The sequence below is a fragment of the Apium graveolens genome, chromosome 6 (genome assembly GCF_009905375.1).
Source record: "Apium graveolens cultivar Ventura chromosome 6, ASM990537v1, whole genome shotgun sequence".
Classification (NCBI taxonomy): Eukaryota; Viridiplantae; Streptophyta; class Magnoliopsida; order Apiales; family Apiaceae; genus Apium; species Apium graveolens.
In genome coordinates, this window is record NC_133652.1 from 149,436,468 (window position 1) to 149,453,569 (window position 17,102).

Genomic DNA, 17,102 nt, shown 5'->3' on the forward strand with positions numbered 1-17,102 from the left:
AGTAAAGAAACACTTATAAAATTCTTTTCTCAAAGTTACCTCTCAAAAATTTTATTTTCTCTCATATATTTTCACACAGTCTCATAGAAAAGCACAGTCATACATTTTTCAAAGAAATAAGAGATGGCTGTGAGAAGTAGTATGCTTGTCATATATATAGAGGTAACCTCAAATAAGAGACTATTTATAATCATACAAACATGAGGAACAATGTAAGAGAATAAGCAATACCTGAAGGTGAGTCTTCAAGTGGAAGTGATGATAGTGGAGGAATAAACAACACATCAGGATGCTTTAGCAAACTAGCCAGTAGCAAGGAATCATCAGTAGTAGTTGTTGTAGTGGAGGGTTGAACAACATCAGGATTTGATGTAGCATTAGGAGTTGACTTGTCAGGAGGATGAGATAGGCCATCATCAGTACTTTGAACTGATGGTTCTTGTGGGGCCTGAGGAATATGAGCTACTTCAGTAAGAATTGGTGAAGGTTCTTATGTACTCTCCTAAAAAATAGGATCATTGATAACTGCATCCATATTTGACAATACATCCTGATGAGCCTTCTTTTCCTTCAGTAGTTGCTCAGAATCAGCAAGAAGATCACCTTGATCAAAATCAACAATGATTTGTGCAGCCTCTTGGTCTGCATCTTCCCTTTGAGAAGATGGTTCTTGTGTGAATGGAAGTGTCTCAGTTGCTAAATCCCTTTGAGACTTAGGTTCTTGCGAACTGACATCCATAGCAGAGGACTGAGCCTTGTTCTTCTTTCTGATATACCCAACTACTTCTCTACCTTTTCTTTTCAAGCTGCTCTTTTCAGCTGTCTTGGTCACATCAGTTTCTTTGATCACTGGAAACTTTTTGAGCGGAGCACTAGCGTCAATAGTTGGCTCCTTGGTACCAGTAATGTCAACAGAGTCATCAGAATTTGTAACTGTTGATTTCTTGATCTTTAACCTAGACCCCATGGGCATCTGATCATCAAAGTTAGAATCATCTTGCATGATCAGTCTTCTTTTCCTGACTAGGAAACATTCTTCTTTCTTCTCACTCTCACTCAGTAAGGCCTGTAAAGTTTTCTGTTCAGAGTTAACAAATTTCTTAACTAGCCTTTTCTTTGTTAGAACTTATGCCTTTTGGGAGACACCAGAGGAGGCTAATTTAGGAGCTGGATGAGAGTGCTGTTTAAAAGGAACAGTGCTTGGGTTAGAAACAAGATGGGTAATGTCTTGTTTCACAGCATCAGAAACTGTTACAGAGGTTCCAACATCAGGATTTGCAGGCACTTATGAAGGTGTAGATCTATTTCTCAATAGAAATTGCCTGACCTCCCTAGGCAGGGGAGGAGGTCCTGAAAAATTATTCTTTTCATCCCTTTTAATGTGATTACTGATAGCTTTGTCAGAAATTTGAAAAACAGGGAACAATTTATCATTATCAAATTCAGCATTAGGGCATAGAAATTTGAAAATCAATTGAAGAAATCTAGCATACCCTAAAACTCCTGATGTATCTGCTCTCCTAGAAATTATGAATTGAAGAATAGTATTACCATAGTCAAAATTACCAGAGTAAAGGAGAGAGTACCCAATTTTCAGAGAAGTAGATGGAAGAGCATCGAAATTTGTTGTTTTATTCAAGAAGCACCTGCTGATGCAGTTAAAGAAGAAATTCCACCCTCTTTTTAATTTTGTCCTTGTCTATTTACCAATGGTTGTGATTTCACCTTTATAGCTCGGGGTTCTTAGCATATCAAACAGCTGCTCAGTGGCATAGTTATCAGCACCACCATCATAAGCAGGCAATCTCAAGGCTTGAACCAGGACATCAGCATCAACCTCATACCTGCGTCCCTTATATTCAAAAGAGAAAACAATAGTTATCTCATTAACCAGAGCTATATTTCATACCTGCATTACAGCTATGTATGACACATTGGTAGGATTTGTAAGAGCATACCCAATTGGACATTGGAGTAAGAAATCCTGAATATCATGGAAAGATTTTGGAAACTGCTGATGTATAAGTAGAGCCAAATAATTATTGGTGCCAAAGGTGTTTCCATGAATGATAGTGGTTGGCTGAATAAGGGTGAAACTTCAAAAGATGACATGATGTGTGTAGGAATTAGGTATGGATATGGGTGTGATATGGATAGTGAGGTTGTGTGTATGATGATTTGTGTCACTGAAGTTCTTGTGTGTATATAGGTTTGCAAAGCTGAATTTTGTTTAACACACACACACACGAAGAAGGAAGCTTAGTTAATTAGACTTCTGACAGATGGAAATTACTGAGTTATAGGATTTAAAAGTGGAGGAAAGTGCAGAATTAGCAACAGAATACGCACAACTTTTTCAAGAAATTACTGTGTGAATTAGTTCAACAGATAATCCACTTTTAATCAATAATCAAGTAATATAGTCAATTTGTAGCACCAAACAACTCAGAAATTATTTAACAATAATATTCTAAATTAGAATATGCTGACCTGTCATCAGTATTTGGAACCGCTTATCTGTCAGGATTTGACAATCCTAGGATTTGTCGATTCAGATTCTTCGGTATTTGTCAAAAACACAAACTCATTAGAATACCATAATTTAACAGGATATAATTTAGAGATTAACAGGCTATAATCAAGAACAATCACATGCACACATAACTGAATAACAAAGATTAAATCTTGTAAACATATATTTCATTAATAGATCAACAGATTACATTTCATGAAATTTTGATTACATGCATGAGAGATAACAAAAGTATCCTAGTATAGTGGATAAGAACTCCAATCATCCTTGGTCTAAGAAGCCTGACAAAGCTGATGGTGAAGAGAAATAGGCAGAGGATTATTATGCTTCTTCCTGCTTTCAATGAAGAGAATGACAAGATGAATGATCTTTTCTTGCCGACGAAGGTTGTATAGATGAAGTTCTTTCTGAAATCCCAGAAAGTCATTTTTGGTGATTTCTGGAAGCTGAATCCAAATGTCATTTGGAATGGTGTTGATATGCCATTGACTTTGCACCCCAGCATGAAAGAGCATTACAAGCTTCGTGCCATAACTGTGGAACCAACCGAAATTTTCCATTATTTGAGAGAAGAAAATGTGAGAAATGAAGGAGATTTGGGAGTTTAGCGTTTGGAAGATATGATTAGTCTGGGTGTTTAATGATTATTTAAATAACCAGGAGAGAGAGAATATTAAGGGACTGAGGGTTTGGTTAATAATTAACTGAGGAGTTAATTGAATAATTTAACCAAAAAAATTTAAATGATACGCGTCTCCCTAGGCTGATTTGTAATGATGACAAAGATATATGTATGCATGCACACTTTAGCAAATAAATTACTTAATTGAACATGCATATAGAGAAATACATCATTAATTCCAAAAATAGTATCTTTAAAACATTCAGGACATCATCAGGATTTGATCAATTTATATTAGGATTTGATCAAAAAAATAAAATAAAATTATTTGTCCCAACTAACCATACCAAGTTCATTGACAAGCTTTGTAAATGTTACTTCAGGTAATGGCTTTGTGAAGATATCAACGAGCTGCTGATCAGTAAGAACAAAATGAAGCTCAATTGTCCCTTCCATGACATGCTCTCTTATAAAGTGATATCTGATACTGATATGTTTAGTAAGAGAGTATTGCACTGGGTTTCCTGTCATGGAAATAGCACTTTGATTATCATAATAAATAGGAATTTTAGAAAATGATAATCCATAGTTCATGAGCTGGTTCCTCATCCATAGTAGCTGAGCACAGCAGCTTCCAGCTGCAATATATTCAGCTTCAGCAGTTGATGTAGAAATGGATTTCTGCTTTTTACTAAACCATGAGACTAATCTTCCTCCCAAAAACTGACAACTTCTAGAGGTGCTCCTCCTGTCTATTTTGCATCCAGCAAAGTCAGCATATGAGTATCAACACAGTCCAAAATCAGCTTCTCTTGCATACCATAGACCAAGTGATGTTGTTTCCTTGAGATATTGTTAGGGCGAAAATACGCGCTAATATTCACGCAAGTATACGCGTTCGCAAGTAATATAGAATACTTTTTAGTTCATTCCCTCAGAGACTCAGACTAAATTATTGTCTAATTAAACTCACTCACCAATGTATGATTACTTCTCAATGTTAAGATAATAACACTTAAAATTGTTGATTAAATATTAACTATAATTAACTACTTAATTAACCACTTAACTAACACTTCAATTTATCAATAATAAAACACTCATGAGATCACAACTTCATTATTACTTCCTTCTATAGCCATTGTTATTACCTTTAGCATGTGACAGTGATGATATTAATCGAATAACACGAAACTGATAAAAGCCAACTTTCATTGTACTAATACCATTCCACCAAGCATCCACAATTAAGATAGAAGTTGAATAGTCATCAATTATGTTGAGTTCCTATATGTCTACAGAAATTGACAACACAACGATTTAAGCTCAAGTTATTCCTTTTGATTACATAGGGCAAATACAACTGTTAGAGTTACCCACTAATCATGCTCAACGTACATGAACCTATGCTAGCATGGCAAGTTCTAAATCTCAAGATCCACCGTCGCTTCACAAGAGATTAACACCCTATCTTATATGTTCGCAACGCACATAAGACGAATACGCACAACCAATACTAGATATCATGCAATCATCACACACTAAAGTATTAAACAATTAACTAAAGAATTCCATAATAAATCCGTTGCAACCCCATGATCACGATTAGCCCATAATAGAACTTATCGCCATCATGGGTTCATATGAAATCATGATAAACAAACACAAGAAAATAATAACTAAACTAATTATATTAAAACAGAGTACGTCACAAGAGTAAATAAGTCAAAGCAAGAAAACTAGCATCCAACGTTACAACGAAACAAGAATCACAAGAAAATATGCTTCCTCTTCGTTGCGGTGTGCTAAATCGGTCTTCCTCCTTATCTCCTTCGCTTCTTGCGTAAAACACAATCTAAAAAATAATCCCCTTAATACTCTCTGTGAAAACGTCTCAAATCTACCTCTATAATAGTCCTATAAAACTCAGATTACATAGAAGTTGGAAGCCAAACAGAAGTAGAAGTCTAAAATAATTTATCTTTTTCCCCGACCCTGCGCGGCCGCTCAGCATAGCTGCACGGGCGCGCAGGTTGCTGCGCGGCCGCTCAGCATTGCTGCGCGGGCGCGCAGGCCTCTACTGGAAAAAATCCAGGTTTGCTCCGTTTCTTCGCCGTAATCTGCCCATTCCTTTCCTCTCACAATGGTGAACACATGCCAAGGCTTATTCTTGATGATTCCTCCCCCGAAATGCAATTAATACCCTGAAATGCATAAACACTAGAAAAACGCATCAAATACACAAAATACTTGATTTCAAGACACCAATTTAAGCCATTTTAAGACGTTCTAAGTGGTATAAAATGCCACTTATCACACCCCCAAACTTAAATCGATGCTTGTCCTCAAGCGTCACAGACTCAAAAACAAATAAAAATATGCATGAATGCAATCTATATGAAAATGCAACGATCCCCCTTACTACAATTAACCAACTAAATTGTCACATCTCAACGAATGCAGTTAGACAACTAAAGATCAATAAACTCATGCAAACGGACATACAGCCAGAAACGTGGTGTGTGCAAATGCTTAACAGATATGCTTCAGAACTAGACCAATTACTATGACTAGACTATCCTCAAGGCAATCCTACGATTATACAAAGAATAAAAATTCTAGGCACAAAGTGATATACAACACTACAAGAACTCTGGAGCTTACTACGGAATCGTGCTTTTTATTTACAACTCAAATGCTTATTTGACCGTGCAATGAGTGAGGTCCACAAAAGACTTATACAATGGTATCCATGTAACGAGCGTTAGGTTAGCGGATCCCAGACTCTAAAAGCCTTAGGTCACTAGGCACAAAGTCCACTAAGAACTTAATAACTCGAATACCAAAGAGCCCACTCTTGATCAATTATGCAATTTTTTTTTTTAATAACTTCTGAGCAAGTGCGTTTCGCTCCATCTTGCTCAACCCTAGACTACTCGCAACATATGCGAGCCGGCTACTAGCCATTTGACGCCTAGCCACAACTAGCAACAACTTCCATATTTTTTTTTCCAAAATTTTTCTTTTTTCATGTCTTTATCACTAAGAACCTATAAGCGAATTCTAAGCATAATAAGTAGATTGACCTTGAAAACAACCAAATCATAACAACAATCTAGCCCTTACGCATTCTTTAAGACTTAGTGGACTTACAATTGTTTCTAGCATGCATATCAACCTACACAACTTAATATCACTTTAATGCTATCACTACACTCGCATCAATATCACAATTCAGTCGATAAATCATTGCAAAAGGGATCATGGTAAATGCATGAGCTACATGACATTCATAAAAAAAAACTATATGGCATAAATTATGCAACTATATGAACTAAACTATCATGAATATGCAACTAAATGACACACACACAATATTCCTTAACTACCACCCCCAAACTAAAAATCTTCACTGTCCTCAGTGATAGTAGTAGAAAGGAATACAGGGTATACCTACTCGGAGTCATCATCATCATCACCCTCAGTGGGTGGAGTATCAGGCGGTGGGTATGCAGAGTCCTCACCAAAAACTGGCCACTGGATATCAGCTTCAAGGCCACGAAAAGCAGTCCCTAACGCAAGGGTGAGCTCCTGAGCAAACCTGCTTTGCGTCTCATACATGGCATCCATCCGTCGTGAAAGCCTCCTATACTGGGCATCACCCATCCCAGCACCCTCCTGAGCTCTCGAAGAACCAGCCTCACCACGCCCTGGCCTAGCCATAGTAGCACCTCGTGCTGGAAGCCCTCCTGGAAGACGATAACCCAGCCCATGCTCCTCAGGCTCACCACCGGTCCACTCCTGCATCCCATTCAGAGTGCCAGAATCAATCGGAGCGGCTGGCAACTGCAACTGCTCATGAGCCGGCCAGTTCACTCCCACTGCTCGGCATAGCTTCGTAACCGTGGATGCATAAGGGATGTTCATATGCTTTGCTCCCCTCAAAAACTTCAGAATTCCTTGGTAGATAAACTCACCAAGGTCCACATAGTACTCATCATGCAGAATTCCCCACAACAACTGTGCTCTCTCAACTGTGACCTCGTGTGCATGTGAAGAAGGCAAAATATTAGCACATATAAATGCATTCCATGCACGGGCATACCTGTTCATGGCGATCGCCGGAAAGTGACGATACTCATTATTGCCTGGACTGCGGGTCCAAACTGTGCCCGGTCGACAGAGAGTCGCACAAATCAAATCCAAGTCAAAATCCTCAACAGTCTTTTCATTCCAGTTCTCCTCCTCGGGCTTCCTCTCTCGCTGTCCAATCACACGGCGAATCGCCGCAGGATGATAATCAGCCGTCAGCCCACGGACTACAGAAAACCCATTATTTTCAGCCTTCGCGTTCGCGTAGAACTCGCGAACAACGCTCATCGGTACTGCTTCGGGTGACTCACAAAAAGCTATCCACCCCTTCTCTGCAATCATGGGCAACAACTCACCATCCCTCCCTGATGGTAAAAACCCCCTCTCCTTCAGAATCGGCTTCCCCAACAGCCTAGTGTACTCCTCCTCCGCAGCTCTGTCAGTTAACCGAGGCCTTGCAGCAGTACCCCTCGATGAATCAGCAGTAGGAACTGTGCTGCTGCTGTCAATAGTGCGTGCTCTCTTGGGTGCCATTGATTCGTGAATAAAAGTGTGTAAGAACTGATTTTTGATGTTTGTGAGAGGGTTTAAGTGTAGGAAGTTTTGTGGGAGATATGTAGGATAGGTGTATGTATATATAGGGTGTGGATTAGATTAGGGTTTGGGAATTAAGGGATAAAATGATGGGGTAGTGGGAACAATTCGTGGGTTTATGGGCTAAAACTGTTTTTGTGTTTTTGTTTGTTTTTTGTTTTTTTTTCTTCTGAACTGTAAAAAATTTTCTGGAACTCGACCCCTGCGCGGGCGCGCAGAGGGTCTCTGGAAAAAAAAATTTTCAGCCCCTGTTTTCTGATTTTTTTGTGTTTTTGGATAGGTTATTAACTTCTAAGGGTTCCTGTAACAACAATTCATGGGTTGCCTCCCACGCAGCGCTTCTTTTTCGTCATTAGCTTGACGTTCCGTACCTTTCTCAAGTAGTCAACAAAATGGCACTAACCACCTCTCGGTTTGCCATGTCCCCATAGTAGTGCTTCAACCGCTGACCGTTAACCTTGAATGCTTGGTCTGAATCATTCTCAAAAATTTCCACCGCTCCATGTGGAAACACAATTTTGACAATAAAAGGTCCAGACCACCTTGATTTCAACTTCCCAGAAAAAAGTCGGAGCCGAGAGTTGAATAAAAGAACTTGTTGCCCTGGCACAAATAACTTAGGATGTAGCTTCCTATCGTGCCACTTCTTCACCTTTTCCTTATACATTTTGTTATTCTCGTACGCTTGAAGTTGAAATTCATCAAGTTCATTAAGCTGAAGCATTCTTTTCTTACCAGCTGCATCTAAATCCAGGTTCAACTTCTTCAATGCCCAGTAGGCCTTATGCTCAAGCTCCGCAGGTAGATGACATCCCTTACCGTACACCAACTGGAATGGTGACATCCCAAATGGAGTTTTGTATGCTGTTCTGTAAGCCCAAACAGCTTCATCGAGCTTTAAAGACCAATCCTTCCTTGACGGACAAACAACCTTCTGTAGAATACGCTTTATCTCTCTGTTAGACACTTCCGCTTGACCATTTGTTTGCGGATGATAGGCAGTAGCTACTCGATGATTTACATTATAACGCTGCATCATAGAAGTGAACTTACGGTTGAAAAAATGCGATCCTTCATCACTTATGATTACCCGAGGTGTTCCAAACCTTGTGAAAATTTGCTTATGAAGAAAATTTAGTACTGCCTTTGCATCATTTGTCGGTAAAGCTTTAACTTCGACCCATTTTGAGACATAATCGACTGCCAGCAAGATGTACTGATTATTGCAAGACGAGATAAAAGGCCCCATAAAATCAATTCCCCACACATCAAAGACCTCGACTTCAAGCATCACATTTAATGGCATTTCATCCTTCCTTGACAAATTTCCCACTCTTTGGCAACGATCACACCTTAAAACAAACTGATGAGCATCCTTGAACAAAATAGGCCAGAAAAAACCTGCTTGCAGAATACGAGCTGCCGTCTTCTCACCTCCATAGTGTCCCCCATAAACCGTGGAATGGCAGTCTCGTAATATCCCCTCCGTCTCACAGAACGGGATACATCTCCTGATGATCTGGTCAGCTCCCTGTCTAAACAAATATGGTTCATCCCACATATACCACTTCACCTCATGCAGAAACTTCTTCTTTTGGGCGGATGTTAAATTAGGAGGCATTATGTTGCTGACGAGATAGTTTACAATATCTGCAAACCATGGTTCTTCCTCCTGAATTGCAAACAACTGCTCATCCGGAAAAGATTCATTGATTAACGTCCTATCTTGTGAAGTAGAATCGGGATTCTCCAACCTAGAGAGATGGTCAGCTACTTGATTCTCAGTACCTTTTCTATCTTTGATCTCTAACTCAAATTCCTGAAGTAAAAGCACCCAACGAATGAGTCTCGACTTCGAATCCTTCTTGGAAACTAGATAGCGAATAGCTGCATGATCAGTGAATACTGTTACTTTCGTACCAAGTAGATAAGATCGAAATTTCTCAAAGCCAAAGACTATAGCCAAAAGCTCCTTCTCAGTAGTGGTGTAGTTCAATTGGGCACCATTTAAAGTCTTACTCGCATAGTAGACCACATGGAAGAGATTTTTCTTGCGCTGTCCCAGAACTGCACCTACCGCATAATCACTCGCATCACATATCATCTCAAACGGTTCTGTCCAATCTGGTGCTGTAATAACTGGTGCAGTGATCAAACTCTTCTTGAGAGTCTCGAATGCTGCCAAACATTCATCATCAAATTTGAACGGCACATCTTTCTCAAGCAAATTGCACAACGGCTTAGATATCTTTGAAAAGTCCTTGATGAATCACCGATAAAAACCCGCATGACCAAGAAAACTATGAATTCCTTTCACAGAATTAGGTGGGGGAAGATTTTCAATGACTCCCACCTTGGCCTTGTCCACCTCCAGACCCTTGCTAGAGACCTTATGCCCAAGGATAATGCCTTCACGCACCATAAAATGACATTTCTCCCAATTAAGCACCAAATTAGTTTCCACGCATCTTTTGAGTACGGCGCGCAGATTATTCAAACATTCATCATATGAGTGTCCAAAGACGGAGAAGTCATCCATGAACACTTCGACGTTATTTCCAATCATGTCAGAGAATATAGCCATCATACATCTCTGAAAGGTGGCCGGTGCGCCACATAACCCAAACGAAACTCTGCGAAAAGCAAATGTGCCAAATGGACAAGTGAAGGTAGTCTTTTCCTGATCCTCTGGTGCAATACAAATCTGATTATACCCAGAATAATAATCCAGAAGACAAAAATACTCATGTCCCGCCAATCTGTCAAGCATCTGATCAATAAATGGAAGAGGGAAGTGATCCTTCCTTGTGGCTTTGTTCAATTTTCTATAATCCATGCATACTCTCCATCCTGTAACTGTTCGAGTAGGGATGAGCTCATTCTTTTCATTTGCGACCACAGTGATACCTCCCTTCTTAGGTACACATTATACGGGGCTTACCCACGAGCTGTCAGAAATAGGATAAATGATGCCTGCATCTAGCCATTTCAGAATTTCTTTCTTCACCACCTCCTTCATGATGGGATTCAGTCTTCGCTGCTGTTCCACAGTTGGCTTACTACCTTCCTCTAGCAGAATTTTATGCATACAATATGAAGGACGTATCCCCTTGATGTCTGCTATGGTCCATCCTATAGCCGATTTGAATTCTCTCAAAATCCTTAAGAGCTTGTCTTCCTCACTACCTGAAAGGTCAGATGAAATAATAACAGGTAACATAGATGAATCACCTAAAAAAGCATACCTCAAGTGTTCAGGTAATGGTTTGAGCTCCAAGGTAGGTGCTTCCTCTATTGATGGTTTGACCTTCCCTTCAGCGTTCTTGAGGTCAGAAGCACCAAGAGATTCAAATGGTATGTCCAGTTTTCGCTTCCAGGGAGAAGCGTTCAGATATTGTAATTGCTCGTTGCTATCTTCATCATCGCTGTCAAAATCCCCCACTAAGGCCTTTTCCAATGCATCAGACATTAGCATGTGATCGAGTTCCGAAGTAACCGCAGAATCAATTACATCCACTTTTAAGCACTCCTCATCTTCTGTAGGGAATTTCATTGCCTTGAATACGTTGAAGGTCACATCCTGATCTTGGACCCGCATAGTAAGTTCACCTTTTTGCACATCTATCAAGGTACGGCCAGTAGCCAAGAAAGGCCTCCCCAAGATTATGGGAATCTTCTTATCTTTCTCAAAATCCAGAATAACAAAATCTGCTGGAAAGAAGAGCTTATCCACTTTGACGAGCACATCCTCAACTATGCCCCTTGGGTAAGTAATGGAACGGTCAGCCAATTGTAGCGACATGTATGTGGGTTTTGGATCAGGCAGATCCAGCTTTTTAAAGATCGACAATGGCATCAGATTAATGCTTGCTCCCAAATCACAAAGGCACTTGTCAAACGTCAGATTGCCAATGGTGCAAGGAATGGTGAAGCTTCCTGGATCTTTCAGTTTTGGTGGTAACTTTTGCTGCAGAACAGCGCTGCATTCTTCCATGAGAGCAACGGTTTCAAGGTCATCCAGTTTCACCTTCCTTGCAAGAATAGTCTTCATAAACTTCGCATAACTAGGCATTTGTTCCAGAGCCTCAGCGAAAGGTATATTGATGTGAAGTTTCTTGAACACCTCCAGAAATTTCCCGAACCGTCTATCCAGCTTTTGTTGCTACAATCTCTTAGGAAAAGGTGGTGGAGGATAGAGCTGTTTCTCCCCTGTATTAGCCTCAGGCAGAGTGTGTTCAACAGTAGTCTTCCTTGGTTCCACCGCTTTCTCCTTTTGCTTAGATTCTTCACCTCTAATTTCAGCTTCTACTTCTTTTGCCTTTTCAGCATTAGCTACTTTTCCAGACCTTAAGGTAATAGCCTTGACTTGCTCTTTAGCTTCCTTCCTGCCTGGTACTTCCGTGTCACTGGGAAGAGTGCCAGGTTGATGATTGAGCACTGTATTGGCTAATTGACCGATTTGATTTTCCAAGGTCTTGATAGAAACCGTCTGACTCTTGCACAACAGCTTAAGTTCCTCAAAATCAGCACTAGTGGGTGCAGCTATACTTCCCTGTTGAGGATATGATTGCCTTGTAGCATACTGCTGTGGTTGCTGGAATCCAGGTGGGTTAAACTGTTTACTCACTCCTTGCTGATATGGTGGCTGAATAGCATTCTGATTATTCCCCCAGCTGAAATTTAGATGATTTCTGTTGTTAGGATGATAGGTCGCTGGCACAGGCTGCTGTTGTCGCTGATAATTATTCACATACTGAACAGATTTGTTGACAAGAGAACACTGATCCGTAGCATGAGAACCTGCACAAAGCTCACAAACCATAGCTATTTGATTAACTCCATACGTAGCCAAAGAATCAACCTTCATTGATAGCGCTTGGAGTTGGGCTGCAATAGCGGTGGCTGCTTCAACTTCCAGAATACCTGCTACCTTGCCTGACGTCATCCTCTGAGTTGGGTTTTGATGCTCATTTGCAGCCATCGTCTCTATAAGATTATACGCCTCAGTATAGCTTTTAGCCCATAAGGCTCCTCCAGCTGCTGCATCGAGCATGGGCCGAGATTGGGCCCCCAAACCATTATAGAAACCAGTGATCACCATCCAATCCGGCATTCCATGATGTGGACATTTTCTCAACATTTCCTTGTAGCGTTCCCAAGCCTCGCACATAGACTCCGTAGGTTGCTGCGCAAACTGAGTAAGAGCACTCCTCATAGCAGCAGTCTTTGCCATTGGATAAAACTTCACCAGAAACTTTTGCGCAAGATCTTGCCACGTAGTGATGGACCCAGCTGGTTCAGAATGTAACCAGTCTTTAGCCTTATCCCTCAGTGAGAATGGGAAAAGCCTCAACTTGATAGCCTCATCAGTCACGCCATTATACTTAAAAGTGCTGCAGATCTCGACAAAATTCCTTATGTGCATGTTGGGGTCTTCAGTTGCCGCTCCTCCAAAAGAAACAGAATTCTGCACCATCTGAATAGTGCCCGACTTGATTTCAAAGGTGTTAGCTTGAATAGCCGGATGAAGGATGCTTGACTGAATGTCATCAATTTTAGGCCGAGAAAAATCCATAAGAGCTGGATCAGCTTGAACAATACGATCTCCCATGTTTACTGGTTCTTTCTGCTCAGTTCCCGAATCCGAATCCTCAAAATCTAACTTCTCCGGAATATCAAGAACTTCGTCTGTCTCCTCAGCTGTATCTAAAGTCCTCTTGCGAGCACGAGAACGAGTTTGCATAAACGCTTGCTAAAGTACCTGAAACACAACCGAAAAGAGTAAGTAACTACTACGTCCTAATCACTGAGTCCTAATGACCAATGATGGTAAGTACATAAACTAAACAAATACGCCGAGTCCCCGGCAGCGGCGCCAAAAACTTGTTAGGGCGAAAACACGCGCTAATATTCACGCAAGTATACGCGTTCGCAAGTAATATAGAATACTTTCTAGTTCGTTCCCTCAGAGACTCAGACTAAATTATTGTCTAATTAAACTCACTCACCAATGTATGATTACTTCTCAATGTTAAGATAATAACACTTAAAATTGTTGATTAAATATTAACTATAATTAACTACTTAATTAACTACTTAACTAACACTTCAATTTATCAATAATAAAACACTCATGAGATCACAACTTCATTATTACTTCCTTCTATAGCCATTGTTATTACCTTTAGCATGTGACAGTGATGATATTAATCGAATAACACGAAACTGATAAAAGCCAACTTTTATTGTACTAATACCATTCCACCAAGCATCCACAATTAAGATAGAAGTTGAATAGTCATCAATTATGTTGAGTTCCTATATGTCTACAGAAATTGACAACACAACGATTTAAGCTCAAGTTATTCCTTTTGATTACATAGGGCAAATAAAACTGTTAGAGTTACCCACTAATCATGCTCAACGTACATGAACCTATGCTAGCATGGCAAGTTCTAAATCTCAAGATCCACCGTCGCTTCACAAGAGATTAACACCCTATCTTATATGTTCACGACGCACATAAGACGAATACGCACAACCAATACTAGATATCATGCAATCATCACACACTAAAGTATTAAACAATTAACTAAAGAATTCCATAATAAATCTGTTGCAACCCCATGATCACGATTAGCCCATAATAGAACTTATCGCCATCATGGGTTCATATGAAATCATGATAAACAAACACAAGAAAATAATAACTAAACTAATTATATTAAAACAGAGTACGTCACAAGAGTAAATAAGTCAAAGCAAGAAAACTAGCATCCAACGTTACAACGAAACAAGAATCACAAGAAAATATGCTTCCTCTTCGTTACGGTGTGCTAAATCGGTCTTCCTCCTTATCTCATTCGCTTCTTGCGTAAAACACAATCTAAAACATAATCCCCTTAATACTCTCTGTGAAAACGTCTCAAATCTATCTCTATAATAGTCCCATAAAACTCAGATTACATAGAAGTTGGAAGCCAAACAGAAGTAGAAGTCTAAAATAATTTATCTTTTTCCCCGACCCTGCGCGGCCGCTCAGCATAGCTGCGCGGGCGCGCAGGTTGCTGCGCGGCCGCTCAGCATTGCTGCGCGGGCGCGCAGGCCTCTACTGGAAAAAATCCAGGTTTGCTCCGTTTCTTCGCCGTAATCTGCCCATTCCTTTCCTCTCGCAATGGTGAACACATGCCAAGGCTTATTCTTGATGATTCCTCCCCCGAAATGCAATTAATACCCTGAAATGCATAAACACTAGAAAAACGCATCAAATACACAAAATACTTGATTTCAAGACACCAATTTAAGCCATTTAAAGACGTTCTAAGTGGTATAAAATGCCACTTATCAGATATCTAAAGATTCTCTTGACTGCAATAAGATGTGGCTCCCTAGGATTTGCCTGCAATCCTGCACAGAAACAGGTGGCAAACATAATGTCTGGCCTACTAGCCATTAGGTACAAAAGAGAACCAATCATACCTCTGTAGTTTGTGACATTAACTGTTGTACCTTTATGAGGATCAAGCTTTGTAGCAGTTGCCATATGAGTAGTTGCAGTTGCACTTTCTTGCATGTTAAACCTTTTCAACAAATTCTTTATGTACTTGGGACTGATTAATGTAGATGCCATTATCAGTCTGCTTAATTTGCAACCCCAAGAAATAGCTCGTCTTTCCCATCATACTCATTTGATATCTTGATTACATCAACTTTGAGAACTTATCGCACAGTTTTTGATTAGTTGATCCAAAAATGACATTATTCACATAAATTTGAACTAAAAGCAGATCTTTACCTTTATTCAGATAAAATAAAGTTTTATCTATTGTACCTCTTTTGAATCCACTTTCAAGTAGAAACTGAGAAAGGGTCTCATACCATGCTCTAGGTGCTTGCTTTAGTCCATAGAGTGCTTTTTCAAATCTATAAACATAGTCAGGTTGAGAAATGCACTCTTGACATCCATCTGAAAAACTTTGAACTTCTTATGTGCAGCATATGCCAAGAAAATTCTGATTGCTTCCAGCCTAGCAACAGGAGCAAAAGTTTCATCATAGTCAATATCTTCCTGTTGTGAATATCCTTTAGCCCCTAACCTTGCCTTATTTCTAACAATGGTTCCATTAGAATCAATTTTATTTCTGATTATTTCTGAAGACCCATTTTGTACCTACAATTGACCTGTTCTTAGGTCTAGGCACCAGCTTCCACACTTCATTCCTTTCAAACTCATTCAACTCTTCTTGCATAGCGATAACCCAGTCTGCATCCTTAAGTGCATCTTCTATTTTTTTGGATCTTCCTTTGAAAGTAGATTATGATACAGACATTCATTTTGAGTTGCACTTCTTATCTTTACACCTTCATCAGGATTTCCAATGATCAGATCAGGAGTATGATCTTTGGTCCATTTTCTGGCATTAGGAAATGTCCTTCTTGAGCTAGAAGCTCCCCCTGAATTATGTGCCTCATCAAATGCATTTGAGGCTCCCCCTGAATCAGTGATGTTAACTCCTGATGAAGAATTAAGACTTGACACATGTTCTCTAGATGTTGAGTCAGCATTAGATTCTGAGTGATCAGATTTAGAAGAACCTTGAGTTGACTCTTCAGTGTTAGTACTATCAGATGAACCTTCATGTTGTCCCCCTTCAATATGTGCAGGTTCATTAGTACAATGATCATCTTCAGGATCTGAAGGAGTATCAGGATTTGGATCATCAGTAATTGATAATCCATTAGAGATTGATGCAGATTCTAACAGTGCATTTTCATTTGCAAATATCAAACTTTCATGAGAGTCTTCTTCAAAACCAGGAATCTTCTTATCATCAAAGATACATTGATAGAGATAACTACAGTATTTGTTCTCAGATTGAAAACCCTGTATGCTCTTGATGGTGAGTAACCAACAAAGATTCCTTCATCAGCTTTTGATTTAAATTTTCCTAGCTGATCAGTATGAGTTCTCAGAACAAAGTACTTACATTCAAATACATGGAGATGTTTGAGACTGAGCTTCTTTTCTTTTAGCATCTGATAAGGAGTAACACCATGTCTGTTTATTAGTGTGATATTCTAAGTATAACAGGCTGTGTCTATTGCTTCAGCCCAGAAGTAAGTGGGTAGTTTAGCTTCTTCTAGCAGAGTCCTATCAGCTTCAATCAGGGTTTTGTTCTTTCTCTCGACAATAGCATTTTATTGAGGTGTGCAAGGAGTTGAGAATTGTTATTGTATGCCTTTATACTTACAGACTTCCTC

At 39.7% G+C, this 17,102-nt stretch overlaps 1 non-coding gene across 1 annotated transcript; it reads left to right on the forward strand.

Moving 5' to 3' along the window:
- The first annotated feature begins 12,952 nt into the window (after positions 1 to 12,952).
- LOC141669637 (small nucleolar RNA R71) lies at positions 12,953 to 13,059 on the forward strand. Its single transcript, XR_012553905.1, has one exon. It is a non-coding gene; the product is annotated as a small nucleolar RNA R71 (small nucleolar RNA).
- The last annotated feature ends 4,043 nt before the right edge of the window (positions 13,060 to 17,102 follow it).